Source organism: Sphaeramia orbicularis, chromosome 22 (assembly GCF_902148855.1).
Source record: "Sphaeramia orbicularis chromosome 22, fSphaOr1.1, whole genome shotgun sequence".
Classification (NCBI taxonomy): Eukaryota; Metazoa; Chordata; class Actinopteri; order Kurtiformes; family Apogonidae; genus Sphaeramia; species Sphaeramia orbicularis.
Window position 1 is genome coordinate 49,195,751 of NC_043978.1, and position 13,299 is coordinate 49,209,049.

Consider the following 13,299-nt stretch of genomic DNA (forward strand, 5'->3'; position numbering starts at 1 on the left):
ATGGTTGATTGACAGCGGACACAGCCAATGGTGATAGTGCTGTCACTGCTAGAAAATGAAAGTCATGTTTGGAGAAAGGCAACTGTCCTGCACTTTGGAGAGCCAGAGCCAATCAAATGTGGGACATCGTCTCAATTTGCGGGACGTGGAAAAAATGGTAATAATGCTGTGCAGTCCCGCACAAAGCGGGACACCTGGTCACCCTAGTCGGGTGATTTTGGTGGCAGTAGCTGAAATAAGAATGAAGCCTAAGGACATTTTATGGATGCATGGGTTATCTTGCACCTTGCAGACAGTCCCCAAAATCTCCTCTAAATGCAGACTGCTCGGCTAGTTTGGATAAGAGGCGGTTTGCTCTGTGGTAAGATAGAGCTGTGTCATGAGTTACAACAGCGTTTCTCCGATGATTTATTGAAGCGCAAACTTAGAATCTGTCTGTTTCTTGCCAACTTTGCTGAGCTCCAAAGCTATGTTGAATTCAGGTACGTCTTAATGAAGAATCTTATAAATAAAATCTGTGTTCTCAGAAGTTATCAGTGCTTTTATTTATGTCAACACCCGTCTTACTCTACTGCCGAAGTGTGGTTGGATTTTGGGCACTGAGAGTGAGTTAAAAACGGAAGTATAGAGGCTGCATTATCGGTGCCCAGTCCGCTCCTATTTATATGGATATACGTGGCTCTCAATCAATCTCAATATCTTTCAAAGGGCTCCAAATGACACCAAAGTTATCTGGGGGAGTAAACGATCATAATTCATGCCAGAAATAAGGTCAAGTTTGCAAAAAAAAAAACAGAACTTCCACTTTAAGCTGATCATTGATCTCACACTGTTTTCATTTTCCTTTATTAAATATGTATGCCAGTGACATGAATAATCAATTTTAGTATCAAGGTGAATGTACAGACTAATGCCCCTGTGATCATCCTATGTCTGTTTGTCTTTTGTTTATTTGTTTGTTTGTTTTGATGATGTCTATGTCATCATTATGTGGTTTTTTTGTTTTGTTTTTTAATTTATAGTGAATGAGTGTATACTGGAATTTTAACTTTTTTATCAAACTCCCTTCTTTGTTCCCGTATCCTTTCCTGAATACCTTCCCCCACTGCATGCTAACTTTCCCGAATACCCCCAACTGCCTGCTAACTTTCCCATATCCTTACCCAAACCCCCCACTGTGTGTGTAAATTTTCTTGCAAGGTAACAAAAGGTGACTGATTGTTAAAACCTGGGGCTCATCACTCAATCCAAAAGCCCTTTGAGGAGACTGGAGGTGTCACTTGCAAATGCGATTCACCCTATGAAAGGTGGATCTTGTGAGAAGCTCTCGGTCTTTTCTCGTGTGCAGAACTGACCTTTCTTTGCAAAGAAATAAAATCTTGTCAGCCGGCAGAAGTCTCTATTTCATTATTCACCAGCAGCAGAGCAAAAATTTCCATAACAGTTTGGTGACAGAAGTGAGATTCCCTGAGTGATGGTCTGAGAGTGACAGCAGACCGCCAACAGGCCGTCCTGGAACAGAAAAGTTTTCCAGCCTCCAACCTCAAATCCTTTTATTAGAAGGGAGGACTGACCACTGACGTCCCAGATCGTCACTGCTGGGATTCCACAAACAAAAAACAAAAAATCTGGTGAGCACTGAAATATTGACAATCTGGCGTTTGGTTTTTTGTTTTTGTTTTTTTTAGCAAAATTGAGTTTAATTTGACATATTTCCATTTCGCATAATATCCACAATCGAAGTGTTCTAGTCATGGACTAGGTCAAAATCTGGGATTTTGTTGCTTTTTACTGCTTGTGATGAGACGAAGCAGTCCTTGCAGAGACGTCTGTTTTGTATTGTAACTGGGGATGCACCGATTCGATACCAGTATCGGGCATCGGCTCCGATACTCAGTGTGTGTACTCGTATTCATACTCGGAAAAGTAATCCAATACAAATGCACCAATACCACTTACGGCCGTGTGACATTCACAGTTCAGTGCAGCAGGTACGAGGAGGAGGAACAATGTGTGTGGAGTGTGAAGAGTGTGGAGATTTAACCAAATAAATGACAGTGATAAAAGTAACGCTGACTGCAAATAACGTTACAGACACAGACAGATACGGACGCAGCGTTCTGTCCGTCCTCTGCGGACATTCCATTTGTTTTCCAGGAGCTGGCGGATGAGTACCCAGACGGAGAGTACCAAAAACTACTGACAGATTTAGGACAACTACCCAGGGCTGGGCCGGGGGGTACGGAGCAGTGCAGACCACCACCAGCAGAAGTGAAAACAAAATTTATGGTTCATTTCTCTTTTCTCTTCCTGCTGAAGCTAAGCTTTTAAACCTTCCCAGTGAAAACGCTGCAATATTAGTATCACATTAGTGTTACGTCTGTCGTCTCCATGTTTATTATTACTGACTTTCTTCTTCTTCTTCTTCTCAAAAAACTTTACTCTTCTTCGTGGTATTTGTCCAGTACGGTTAATTAAGAGTGGTGCCCCCTGGTGGATTAATTGACAAACGCTCATTCCAACACATTAAATGTCAGTAGCAGCACTTTGTTCCAGTCAGACTAAAGACAACGACAATAAAGCACATTTACAAAAGGAACTAAGAACTGGAATGGGATTATTAAGTATTCATATCGGTACTCAGTATTGGCAAGTACTCAAATGTAAGTACTTGTACTCGGTCTGGAAAAAGGTGGTATCGGTGCATCCCTAATCGTAACCGTGCACGGCAGGATGGGGTGTAAGGGCTCCGTTGAGGTTGGACCTCCTGAAGTGCCGATTGTGGATGTTATGAGAAGGAAATGTGGGGAAAACAGTCTCAAATATTTGAATGTCTGGACAGATAAGTTTGGATTCCCAGTAGGTATTTCATTATTCACCAGCAGCAGAGCAAACATTTCCATAACAAGTGCTGTATCAGTGTTGGCTGTTTTATGTCTGGTTCTGTCACCTGTCTGAGGACTGCAGATGAAAAGTAGTTATTTTTACTAATTCTGACATAGTTACGTGGGTGTATTTTTTACACAACACTGTTCATAAATATGAATAGTCCCTATTAAATAAACCAATAAAATAAATTGCAAAATAACATATGGCTTCTACATATTGTAGCAAGGAGATTAAATGAATATGATTTGGAAAAAAGTTGTTTTAATCACTAAGCAATGGCAGATGTAACCAGCTCTCCCCAATTACGCACACGCGCAATACAATCATTTTTATTTGCAAAATTGTTAATCAGCATCAGTTGGCTGCAGATACATAGACAATAAACATCTTCCTTCCCTGTGCTCATACTCGGAGAAGACTATTCATGCAAAAAGCCAACTGTGTTTGGAATACATAGAGTTTAAACAATTGTAAAGCGCATTTTTGACTATTGCTTTTACATGGTAGATAATATGGCATAACTTTTTGTAATTACTGTAGACATTTTCAAATTGGAATTACAAGTCAATCACCCGTAACGCGATTAGCATAACCTGTGTGCACTTGCCAACTGATTAGTTTGACCACTGGGGTATTTGTTAATCAAGGGAAACGAGTGAAAATTAATTAACATCCATATTAGTGTAAAGGACAGTTTTGTGCTCTGCTCATTTTCAGCTCACCAACAACTGCAAACAAGGCTCCTCTGCGTCCAAAACTGAATTGAATCCTTACCATGCACACGCTCCCCAATGATCACTGCAGTGTCTATCTACTTTCACTTCCATGAGTTGTGCACGCTCATTATTCATTGGTGTCCGTGTTCTTGGTTTCTCTCACGTATGCACGATACAGGCACAGAAGACACAATAATACAGTTGAACTGAATTAACAATAGGCTTTTTCTCTGAGACATTTTCAACTGCACTGGTGCCTCACAGCAAGAAGGTCCTGGGTTCGATTCCAACACCAGTCGATGGGGGGTGGGACCTTTCTGTGCGGAGTTGGCATGTTCTCCCCATGTCTGCGTGGGTTCTCTCCTGGTACTTCAGCTTCCTCCCACCATCCAAAGACATGCACTGATAGGTTAATTGGTTATTCTAAAGTGCCCGTAAGTGTGAATGTGAGAGTGATTGTTTGTGTCAGCCCTGCGATGAACTGGTGACATGTCCAGGGTGAACCCCACCTTCGCCCCTAAGTAGTTGGGATAGGTTCCAGCGACCCCCATGACCCTAGTGAGGATAAAGCGGGTTCAGAAAATGAATGGATGGATGGGTTTTCAACTGCTTGAGTTCTTTATTTTAATTTTTTTTTTTTTTATCGGGTGAAAATTTTGCATCCAAATTTATTTTTAGCTCTTAAAAAGGACGGAGGTCCAGACGTCAGTGACCTCATAGCTGGTTATGGCCACGCCCACAAAGATTTCCATGAGTTGCATTTTTCTCTCGTCACCTTAAAGTTATTACCGCCGCCAAGGTGGTTATGTTTTCACTGGGGTTTATCTGTTTGTTTGTCTGTTTGTTTGTTTGTTTGTTTGTCTGTTAGCAAGACAACTCAAAAAGCTATGGATGCATTTGGATGAAATTTTCAGGAAATGTTGATACTGGCACAGGGAACAAATGATTACATTTTGGTGGTGATCGGGGGTGGCAGGGTGGGGCAGGGGGCACTGATCTGCCTTGGCGGAGGTCTGCGCTCTCCGAGTGCTTTTCTACAAAAGAGAGCGCAGACCTCCGCCAAGGCAGATCAGTGGGCCCCCCACCCCCGATCACCACCAAAATTTAATCATCCAAAATTTAATCCGTCCATAACTTTTTGAGTTATCTTGCACACGGACAGACAGACAGACGGACGGACAGACAGACAGACAGACAGACAGACAGACATCAGGGGGGGCACTGATCTGCCTTGGCGGAGGTCTGCGCTCTCCGAGTGCTTTTCTAGTTTGTTTGTCTGTCTGTGTGCAAGATAACTCAAAAAGTTATGGACGGATTTGGATGAAATTTTCAGGGAATGTTGATACTAGCACAGGGAACAAATGATTACATTTTGGTGGTGATCGGGGGGGACTGATCTGCCTTGGTGGAGGTCTGCACTCTCCGAGTGCTTTTCTAGTTTGAAATGGAAATCGCATGTTTTTGTGTTGCAGTTAATCATATGCTCTTTGGGACTTCAGGAATCAAAGACCCTAAAAGCAGGTCTTTATGTTCCTCACATGGCAGTAACAGATAGTTCAATACATGTATTTAAAGTGATAGAAAGGAAACAAATGTGAATGATGATTAGAAAAGGAAAAATGTCACATTTTCAATCAAATTCCTTTTTTTCTTTTCAAACCCATATTGAATTCCTGTGGAACTATTTCAATGTGTTGCTGTTGCAACAAGGTCAAAATAAGCCCAACCCACCAGGTTATGTTCACTATAATTACTGGGGTCACCCAGTAATTATTTAGTACATTCAGTCCACTCACTTTGCCCTATGAGGAACTGGGAAGAAAATATGTTTTTAATTGTTATGACTCACAAAGATGAGACCGGTCTGCACTGTAAAAAGTGAGACGAGTTCAATCAAATTTTTCTGTAAATGAATACAACACAAGACATGATGAAAGAATAGGGAATGTTCTTTATGTAGATCACAATCATTCATTCAGTCATTCATTTTCTGAATCGTCGAGTGGATTGTGTGGGTGTTGGAGGAAGGGATGTGCATTCATCACAGGCCTGATATACGGACCAACAACCACTGTCACATTCACACATGTGTTCAGATTGACCAATTAACCTTCTAAGTGCATGTCTGTGGATGGTGGGAGGAAAACTGAGTACATAGAGAGAGCCCACCCACACATGGGGAGAACATGAAGTCCACACAGGCACTGGTTTGGAACCCAGGCGCCCCATTATAATCATACCTCATATAATCTGAAATATTAATAAAGTTTAATGATACTCTGATCGTCAAAAAGGTGCTGTAAAAAAAAAAAAAGATTCAAAGGTCTAGCACAGTGTTTCCATAAATTACATTCATTTATTATAAGAAAATGACACCATATATGATACTGAGCCAAGTGAAAAGAAATTCATTATGGAGAGAAAGTCCCATCCTGTATTACTGAGTTTCAAATAACTTAAAATATGAGGAATTCTAACTAACGTTTACCCCGAGCTTTATCTATTCATGTATAATTCTAATATGTGGTGTCACTTCAGCTCAGTGATTTTACTGTTGGCACTTTTATTGTCTCTTTAACCCCTTGCTGTTTATAATTATATTACTTTTTTTTTTTTTTCATTTTCTGAACCCGCCTTATCCTCACTAGGGTCACGGGGGTCACCTGGAGCCTATCCCAGCTACATAGGGGCGAAGGCGGGGTACACCCTGGACAAGTCGCCAGTTCATCGCAGGGCTATATTACATTTTAATATTTTTTATATTTTCTACTATGTTCATTGTTGGACTGTGGGCCTTAGAGTTTGGGTGTACTCTACATATGGAGAAAACTAACAATACAGCTGACTGTGACTAATATTATTACCCCACCCCCCAAAGGGGAGGCAAGGGGTACTGTTTTTAGTTCAGTTTGTTTCTTTGTTTGTTAACACTTCAGCAGCAAAACTATCGGTTGAATTCATCAAATTGGGTTTCTAGATTGCCAGTGACCCAGAGTAGATCTCATTAGATTTTGGGAAAAGTACATCTAAGTTCAAATTTTTATGAATTTTAACCCCACCCCCCCCACCCCCACATTTACTTATAATTAGGGATGGGAATCGAGAACCGGTTCTTTTTGAGAATCGGTACCCAGTAGCTTGATTCCTTGGAATCGTTTGCCTGCCTGCTTAATGATTCTGCTTATTGATTCCGCCTTCGTCGCGCATGCGTGATGATGTCACACATACGCTGCATTGTTAGGTCAGAACGTAGCCAACATGGCGTTGAGGCAGAAACGGTCCAAAAAGACGACACCAGGTCCACTTGTAACACTTGCAAAGCTTCCATTTCTTCAAAAGGGTGGAATCCCTCCAATCTGTTCAACCCCCCCCCCCCCCCCCCCCCCCCCCGAACCGGGCCAGGCATCATCTGTTCTTATTATTTGTGCATACTGTATATGGTAATATTTTCTGTGCAGAGATGGAAATATAAAAGACAGTTAATGCAAACAAACCCATCTGTACTCTTTTATTCCCTCACCCAATAAGAATCGATAAGAGAATCAATAAGGAATCTGATCGATAAGCAAAATCAATAATGGAATCGTTAAATTCTTGTCGATTCCCATCCCTACTTATAATACAGACGTCCAGGGTGTACCCCGTTTTTGCCCGTTAGTAGCTGGGAAGGGTTCTATAATCCCCACGACCCTCATGAAGATTAAATGGTTCAAAAAATTATGAATGAATGAATAAATAAACTCTGACTCATTTTAAGTGGGGTGGTGATTTTAACGCCCCCTATGGACCGGCCACTATCTGTCAAGACAAGAAAAAATTAAAGATTAGTTGAGTGACTGAAATTATTTGTGACAAATGAGGCAGAAGGTTACCAGTTACTGCACAGAAAATGTTTGGTGGAGATTTGATTTTAACCCATGCAGACCCAGTACTACTTTGGTGTCAGTTCCCAACTGAATTTTTTTCTTCATCTAACCTTTCTTAAGTATTCATCACCAGTTTTTATAATGTTATCCTCTGTATTTTGCATTTTAAAAGGATAATTCAGGTATTTTCCTGTATTTCATTTACTGATCATGTCAATGTTCATAAAAGCTCAGATTAAAGTTGAGGGTTATTATGTCAAAAACAGAGAAAACTGAAGAAAAAGTAACATAAACCAAGCATTTCCATCCATTTTCATTTGTCTCCATGGTTTTTCCTGGTGAATCAATGTTGTAGAAGATGATGGTGTTTCCATGTTCACCACGGAGCAAGGTTATAATAGTTTTACATTTTTCATTATACTTTAGTTTTATTTAGTTTTGACTTTTTTTTCCTGTAATTCAGTTAGTTTTAATTAGTTTTTTGTGCAGATTTGCTAGTTTTTATTATTTTCTAAATGCTTAGTTTTAGTTTAGTTTTATTTTCTTTGTATCTTCTATCTTCTTCACCTCCGAATTCAGATAAATCCCAGACAGGACTCTGCTGCTTTTTTCCAACTTTGGTCTCCATGTTTCCAGGTAGAGTGGGGATGAAAAGATGACTCTAAACGACAAGTGACGGACCGTTAAATATCACATGGTGCCGCTAGCTAAAATTGGTTAGGGGAAATAAATCGATTTTGTGTCAATCTGATATTGACAAAGATGAAAACGAAGGGAATTTTATCCATAATTTTTATCTGTTTTAGTTAGTTTTGTAAGCACACAATACAGTTTCAGTTAGTTATCGTTTTTTTTCTTTTAATTATAGTTTTTATTTATTTCAGTTAACGAAAGTGTTTTTACAATTCTAGTTTTTGTCGTTTCGTTAGTTTTTGTTAACGATAACACCGGCCAACAACAAATTTATTGTTTAAGTTTTTTGAGCTGATTTAGGATAATTTTGGTGTGCTGAATCCAAAAATCACATTAATTTTGCTCAATCAGGTCAACTTTCTGAACTATGCTACATATTGGCTTTTTAACATTTTTGCTTACATTTATGGGCATTTTCACATCATATGATACAAAATTCTTTCATATTTCTTGCAATAAACGAGTTCTGAAGATTTTACTTTTGCCAATTTATGATTAATGGTTTTTTTTAATATTACAGGTGAATGAAATGGCTTCGACTAGAAGATCTTGCAAAAATAAGCCTGACGTATTCTGCTACATCTGCGGTGAATACACCATTGTACCTAACAGGAATCAAGTGATCAAATGATTTTTTTTCTCTTCAAACCTATTTTGGGTGAGAACTACATAAAAAATCAACTGATAAAGTCACAAAAATGTCATCAATTTTGTGAGAAGATCAAATTTTTCAAAATCAAATTAGCAAAAAAAACCTGACCTGATAGAGAAAAACAGATGTCATTTTTGGATTTAGCGGTGCAAAATGGTCCGAATTCAGTTGAAAAAACCTAGACAACTTGCAAAAAACATTTTTTTTTGTAACCCAGTGTAATAACCTTGCCACAAAGCCTCTGAATGTCCAAATGGGTCATATCTGATGACCATGAAAAGATGACAAACTGTATTTTACACCAATTATTTACATGGATTGATAAAATCTGTGAACCAACAGGTATTAAACATTTACATCAGTAGATGGTTTTGGTCGGTGGTGGATGTTTGGGTCTATCATATGCACAAAACATTTCAAAGCAGATGTGTATGTCTGTGGTTGGTATCAGAGTGGATATTTCCCAACTTATTTGAAGTTCTTTGGGACAGTTTTAATGTATTAGTTAAAACAATATATATAAATGAAGAAAGAACAGATGATGCGTATACGTAAGTCATGAGTGTGGTGTATACAGGTGCTGATGCCTATTTTATCAGGAAGTGTTCTTAAAGTAAATGACAACAGACCATCACTACTGCTTATGTTTTGTGTAAAGTCCTGCCCTTTTCCCTGCACAGAATATGTAAAAAAGAGCATCTTCTCATTTTCCTAGCTGGACCTGTGCATTACCATGAGCAGAACAAATGAAAAGGGAAATGAAATAATCTATGCTAGGTGTGTGTCTGCGGTGGTTTAGGGCCAAGTTTTGTCTTTTTAGTTTCACAGTGACATTTTACAGTCAGATAAGCATCCACACAAGGACGTCCCCCTCCCAGCTGCTAAGCTAACGGCACACCTTTCCTCACCCGTGGCTTTTTCTCACTTGTTTTATATTTTCATTCTAGTGCCTTTCTGCTTAGAATAGCATCTGTCCTGAATGTTAACAAGTTTATAAAGTCACACAGAAAACTCTGGTCACCCTTGAAGCTCAAGTACAATAAAGCTACATAAACCTCTGTTATTGTGTAAGAGAGCTAATATGAATAACAATGTTAATAATCAGTCCAGATACTGTTTAACCCTTTCATGCATGAATCAAGATTTTTTTCCTGAGTGTTTTTATTCTTCTTAACACATGAAAAAAACTATGTGATTGTAATTTTTTTTTTTTTTTCTTTTTTATGAACCTACTTTTCATGGCGTTCCAAAAATGTCCACTCAGCTGGACACCATGCGTTTCATTTTTGAAGGAAAGAAGCACGCATTTACTGACATACTGTGAAAACTATGAAATAAAAAAATTTGCTGCTAATCGGATGTTTTCTTACATTTTAACTTACTCTAATACTAGTTATTACTCACTCAGATAATATGCAAACAAAAAAAATCTGTTTGTTTAAAAACAAAAACAAAAAAAACAACCTGTTAATTACAGTCTATTAACAATTATCAATTGATTTACATTCAAATATGTTACTGCAGATCAGGTTTATCAAGAACAGGAAAGTTACAGTAATGGTATGAATTGCAGTTTGCATAACATGATGCATAAGTGTCCGCTGTGTTGGCTGATATGGAACTAAAACAACAAAATCCATGTGAATATACAGGGGTTGGACAATATAATGGAAACACCTTAAAACATCAACAAAATATAATTTAATATGGTGTAGGTCCGCCTTTTGCGGCAATTACAGCCTCAATTCTCCGAGGTATTGATTCATACAACTTGTGAATTGTTTCCAAAGGAATTTTAAGCCATTCTTCAGTTAGAATACCCTCCAACTCTTTTAGAGACGATGGCGGTGGAAATCGACGTCTTACTTGAATCTCTAAAACTGACCATAAATGCTCAATAATGTTGAGGTCTGGGGACTGTGCCGGCCATATGAGATGCTCAACTTCATTAGAATGTTCCTCATGCCATTCTTTAACAATTCTAGCTGTATGGATTGGGGCATTATTATCTTGAGGTGAAGATGTTTCCATTATTTTGTCCAAAACCCCTGTATAAGAGAACAGCTGTAGAATAAATGTCCACTGTAGTGACCAGTATGCATGAAAGGGTTAATGGACTGGTAATGACTAAAATACACCATATTAACCCAAGGGCAGAGTGGCTAATTGGGAGATTTGGGAGCATTGTAAGAGTTAGCGGCTGTTTTATTTATTTAAATTTCTCCTCCATGGAAAAAGTGGGTCGGTTTGGGCATGAAACTCCCAGGTTGAACCGGGGGTCCGCTCCGCCCCTGTATTAACCAATGATCCTTCCTTTACTAGTCTCCTTTTATCTCTACAGTACAACATTTCACTAAAATAAAAATATGTTTTTTTGGCTGATAACATTAAGTATTGACATTCAGGCTGTGTAAACACAATGTAATGTCTGATCCTACATCTGTTTGTTGAATAATTCATCTCTCCTCATTCTTTCTTCCTTGCTGAATAGCAGTATACAAACTCTCCTGGTAAAATCAAATGCACCCCGTCGACAACAGGCCTGCATTTTCTCCCATTGCATTACGCTTTTCATGTTCTTCTTTAACTTTGTTGACTCCTTTCTTTTGTGGAATCTCCATCGTCCATGTTCAGTTCTCGGCTGGTATCTGTAACCCATCTGTTAGAGTACAATAGCCTTTACTGTCATTGTGTGTACAGTGAAATTTGGAGTGTAACTCCAGTTCAATGCAACAATATTAAAAAAACACCAGTACTACAACAGTAAGAATAGAGTGGATATAAAAATATAAAAACCAAACATAAGATAGTAAAATAGAATATAAATTTTAGAATTTTACGAGTAGCATAAGAATAGCACAAAGTCAGGTCTGTCAAACTCATTTTAGTTCAGTTACACATTCAGCTTAATTTGATCTGCAGTGGGCCAGACCAGTCAAATAATAACATCATAATATAGAAATAGTGTCAACTCCGAACTTTTCTCTATGTTTAAGAGCGAAAAAAAGTAAATTTACATTATGAAAAGGTTTACATCTACAGACTGTCCTTTCAAACAATGTGAATGACATGAACAAACTGAAAAAAATGAAGGTAATTTTAACAATATTCTGCCTCAGTTTATCATTTTACACATGTACATTATAACGTACAGATCACAGTGGATCAACAAATACACAAAACATTTAAAATAACAGACAGAATCGTGTTAAAATTGTACTTACTTCTCTGAAGACATTTCAGGTTGTTCATATTTGTTCAGATTATTCACATTTTTTGCAAAATTATTCTTTGTTTTAGTGTAAATACATGAAAATACTTACATTTACAAAGAGAAAAATGTGGAGTTGTTCGTTCATAAAGTGCATTAAATGGATGCATTTTGCGCTATCCTGTTTCTGGGCTCACTCTTTGTTCGTTAACAACTAACGCAACGCAAAATGCGTTTGTGTGTTAGTTTGTTAACCCCTACGCAACGCAAAATGCACAATCCCGTGTCTGGCCTAGTTCATTAAAAGTGTGCACTCGCCCAGTTCCTCACTACAGGGCTGATTTTAAGAGGGAGGATGTATTCTTGTAGCTTCATTTCACTTCGTTTCTGTCATGTATTTCCTTTGAAATATTAACATTTGAAAAAGAAGATTTTTAACACAAGTCTGACACTATCTTTAATGATACCAGATTTTTTCCATGGACATTTTGCACTGATAAAAATGAATTTACTGAGTGAGGACTGATCCACTCACTGAATTTTATTTTCTGTATCGATTTATGGATAAATATAGATTAGTTCAGGACAAAGTGTGTGTGGCTTTGAGAGATGAATGAATGAATGAATGCCTTCTGTTGAAAAGAGGCATTTCTATTCAATATATGACATGTCTATACAGTCAAATGAACTTTATGAAAAAAACAAGGTTATTAAAGAAATATATGAGATTTCTTTTTATTAATTTATTAAAGAAATACAGAGCAGAGTTTCTGAAGAAGCATTATATTTCCCCAGAGAAGGAATGAATGAATGAATGAATGAATGAATGAGAACCGTATGGGGGCAGACCCAGTGAACTGGTGCCACACACACCAGCAGGGATGTGTGTGTGTGTGTGTGTGTGTGTGTGTGTGTGTGTGTGTGTGTGAGCGCACGTAATGAGATATGAGCGTGTGGATGAGAGGAACAGAACAGTGTTCTGTTTTTCTGTACAATCTGTTTGTCCTGTTGTTGCCGTGGTTACGACCAACAGTGACCGTTTACAGTTCTGTTCATAAAGTCACCTGTGGAATAACTGGGGTCATCCTTAGACGTCCAGCCAGATGCACGATATATATGTGTAAATAATTCAGTTCAGTTCAGTGCAGACAGCTGAGGGGGTCCATCTATAGTCAGATGAGGGTGAGGAGGTCCATAAACACAGGTGAGGGTAAGGGAGGAGGTCACAGATATCCCCTAATAATTCTTCATTCTATCCATAATGCTGTCAGA